The sequence below is a fragment of the Armigeres subalbatus genome, chromosome 2 (assembly GCF_024139115.2).
Source record: "Armigeres subalbatus isolate Guangzhou_Male chromosome 2, GZ_Asu_2, whole genome shotgun sequence".
Taxonomy (NCBI): Eukaryota; Metazoa; Arthropoda; class Insecta; order Diptera; family Culicidae; genus Armigeres; species Armigeres subalbatus.
This window is the reverse complement of record NC_085140.1, coordinates 56,959,986-56,964,404: the sequence shown is the minus strand read 5'-3', so window position 1 is coordinate 56,964,404 and position 4,419 is coordinate 56,959,986.

The following is a 4,419-nucleotide window of genomic DNA, read 5'->3' as shown; positions in this document are numbered from 1 at the left end:
AGTTTTGCAATGTCCTCATCATCGGTATATGCTTAATCCAGTTCAAAAAGCAAATGGTAACCCAATTTCCAATTCCAAATGCACAATGACTAAATCGATCGAATGTTCTGAGCTCTAAAACGTTTTGAAGAACCAAGATGGGTCTGTAATACAGTTGACCCTCTGAGTCGCTAATGAAAGGACCATTGACTCAAGGATATATCGAGATAGGGAACTGAGGTTCATTGGAACATTGTTCAAATGGATAATCAGAGTGACCGAGGAAATATTTGTTGTATGACGTACTTTACTTCCATAACTCAATACCGAGTCACTGAGCAATTTTAGCATGTTTTTTCTTATTCCTTTATTTATTTGATAGGCACTCTGTGCTACTTAACCGCTACTGTGCCGAGATCTACTGTGGTATTCTGCAGACAGAATCCACACAGAATCTATTTTTATATTTCTCCATTATTCATCGTTGTTGTCGTTGCTGGTCCATCTCGTCGTGAGTCCATTATGTTCGTTTTGTCCATGTCGTGTATCCAATGATCGTTGCATTGTCCGGTTGCCATTTATCCGGGTTACGTTGGAGGAATGCCTCCGAGAAGAACAAGTTGTCAGTCGTCATCAGGCAGCCGTGACGGTGAGGCGTGCACCCCAATACGCCACCGCATAGGCTGCGCATCCGGCGACTGACGAGGGTTTTGGTGGAGGGGCTGGGAATCGAACCCATGACCATTCGCTTGAAAGGCGAACGTGTAGCCAACTACGCTACGGGACCCCCCAACTTTAGCATGTAGCATGTAGAAGTAATAGATGAAAACTTTTCAGCTCAATGAACCCGAGTAGCACACAAGTTGCACAAAAGTTTTCGTGACCCTTATGCAATCGAATCCAGTCGCATTGCAGTTGCTGCAACCAAGTCAGACCAAATTGTGCTGCTGGGGAACCTGCTGAGATATTTGGCAATGTCCAGATACATCATACAGGACTTGGTTAATCGGGTAGATTGCAAGTTCTGAACTCCAGAACGTTTCGGAAAGCAAAAAAAGTCTGTAGTAGCTTGTTAAAGCAATTACTTTAATCCTATCAGCACATTAGACCTGCCGAGATGTTAGACGATGCAGGACTTAGTTGATCAAGCTGATCGCGTGTTCCGGACTCCAGACCGTTTCGGAGAACCTGAAATATTTTACGTTTATTCGAAAGGTGATGCTTTTATGTCTTATGATCGTTCTTATCTAACGACATTTTATGTCTAGGCATATTTTCTGATACCTTTAAGGAAATGTTCTCCAGAAAAGTTTGAACGACCCAAAAGTAAAAAAAAAACTTTACCTAAAAAGTCGTCCTGAAAGGATTAAAATCTCTTATCCGTGTTGCTCAAAGCACAATTTTTGTGGGAAAACTCCATTTCTTGCCTAAAAATGAATGTCACATGTCGAATTCCACTTCATACCACCACATACATGTGCCTCACTTTGGCGGTCTTTGGTCTTTGACTTCCAAGTGTAGCTCTCCGACCTAACTCCTGGCCATAATTTGTCTAAGCTATGATTTTTCCAGTTGCCGACTAACCGCCTTAACCATTACCACGCAACGTTCCGTTTCTGACCTTTGGTAGTGTTGGTCCGGGGAGTATTTTGGACCTCTTCATCAACGACCGACCAATCAAATGGAGAAAACCTCCGACAGAATTTCAGAGCGGTACCATGGTACTGGTGAAGAAACAACATTGAGCGCGTTTTTGACGTACGCACTGAGGTTGGTATCCGTTGAAGAGCCACATCCGAGCTTTGTATTCTTCCCATCATTCGGAATTCTCACTCATATGAATAAAAAGCTTAGATTAATCCATTTAGCGGAGTGTGAGTTTTCATGTATTTGGAGTATTCTCACACAACATTTTTATCCGGATATAATGACGGGTGATAAATTCGTGAGCGCCGGCTCGCTGGATAATGAAGTTTTACTCCAGCAAATTGTCCTCCTCATCGCTTCACCAGATAAATTTTACAAGCATATTCACAAAAATTTAGTACCCTGACGGGAACCCAAAACAGTTTTGAAATGTTTAGAGCGTCCACTATAACCACACCACCACACGAACTGATTGAAAGCAAAGAGAAAAACTGCTGTATTGAACCTTCTACTTATCGTGGTTTGGAGAGGCAAAGTAAGCAGCATTTGATTTTCGCGAAACATGGGAAGAAGGATAACAACTTTTCGCATCATCACTAGGGCCGGAGTTTATCGCACTTCAATTTATCCGGATGGGATGGATGAGGATGATGGAGAGATCTGTTGTCGCGTGAGTAAGTGAGAAATACGAACCATGCATGCTTCCCATTGATGTAAAAGAGCCGGAGCCTATCAACTTTTTTCCTAATGGCACTTGGTGAAGGAGGGGTTTGAGAACCACTCTCAGGACAAACCTAGGGATCTTCCGTAAGCAATTCTAACTTACTAATGAACGATTTAAAATTTAGCAGTACCTACGTTGCTGTATAAAGGTTAAACCGAGTGAGTCGTTCTGTCCGGATGTCTTTCTTTGGTCATAAAACGGGAACTGAACTTGATTCATTGCACTGCTTTCCTGAGATTTTGTAATGGCTTAAGGCAAAAACGCGTACCCCAAAGTCGTGATCAAACTCCTTATTTGCACTGGTCGAATAAAAATTTAGACCAGATGTATTTCCGTTGGCTGGTATTTTAAGAAAGCCGGATTTACCGACTGGGAGTTGGTCCAAGACAGGCTCGAAAGCCTTGCGTTGTGTGTCTTACTCACGGGATTACTCTCCAGGTTCCCGTGAAGCCGTTGTTGTACAAATGTGCCTATAAAAGGCCCCATCCTGGAGAAAACAGATGAGGGCAGTGATGCTGGCTGCATCGTCCGAGAGTCCTGTCCTGACGCTGGCACGTATCACATGGGTATCCCTGGAAACCTGGAATTTAGGGTATCGGCAGATGAAATGGTCCACTGAATTGTGGACACCGCAAATGCAGCATATTGTCTAGAAGGGACTTCCGCCAAAGTTGTACGTGAATCGCATGTGTCCGGGTGGAGCCGAGAGACTGCTTATTAAGGTTGTCCGTCCAGGCTGCCCTAGATTTGGCAAAACTGTCCGGTAGTGGAAGCTCTCCAAATCGTTTACCATTTGTCCAACACTGTCTTTCTAATCCATGTTTTTACATCTTCCAAAGGGGCGGATGACGAACATCTGCGGCCGATATCCGACTCTGGCAAGAAGGTCGTCCGCTGTGCCCCGGGATTCAGGCAAAGGTCGTATTCTAAAGCATGGATGCTCTGGATCTAGTAATGTTTGTTCGTTTTGTTCTGATAACGCTGGCAGAGGATCGGAGAGGACGAGGACTGGGGTGGCATTGCGCAGCTCGACTCGAAACGAGCAAACCATTCAAACTGTCATTCTAAAGAGCTATCGAAAGCGTAATGAGGCCCCTGGTTTCCTGGACAGGGTGGTGGCGACGAAAGCCGCAGCTGCTTCGGCCAAGAATGTGGTACAGACAATGATACTTCATATCTATGAAGCGAATATACCCCGTTAGGCATAAGTACGTTAGGCATAATGGACGATAGGCATAACGGACGTTAGACGTAAAGACGTAATGTACTCAGAAGAACTTGCGTCTGGACGGACTTTCCCCATACAGTCCACTTCATATGGTCCGTGCCAGAACAATCGCTCATAAAATATTTTCTCTCTACGGAAGCACATATCTGTGTTGTTCTAAAATAAAACCAGTAGAATATATTTGTCGTTCTTAATTATCTGCCGAAGTCTGGGAATCCTGCTGGCGAATTTCGGTTACTGATTGCTAAATCAAAATTCGTCGAGTATTAGAGAGTAGCCAACAATTTCATGTTTCTCATTAATTTTAAGCCAATAGACCTGTTACGTAAAAAGAAAACGAACATAATCAAAGAAAAAGATTGTTTGAACGCATTAAAATCGTGTTCAGTTTTTCTCTGAATAATTTGTAGCTATTCTGGAGAATAACACAGAAAAAAAATATGAAAATTAATAAGCGCGTAAAAAATAAAAACGCGGAAAATTACACTTTTCTGGGCGTACATGGTTCTTTTCCAACAAGTTCGCCCTAAATGTATGCAATTTCTATAGCATTGTGTCAATTGCTACACGCTAAAAATGAGCTACTCAAAATTGAGTCGAATCCGACTCATTTTCATTAAAAACGGGACAACTCAAAATTTGAGTAAAAGATACTACTTCAATAAAATGATGATTGCACTTAAACTAGGAGTCTGTTTGTCGTAAAATGCACTTAGATAGATAGATAAACTTGATTCGCATCTGTCGTATTAAAAATTGATGGAAGGCCAAGCTTAACTTTCGCGAAATCATCATTTTATTGAAATAGCATCTTTTACTCAAATTTTGAGTTGTCCCGTTT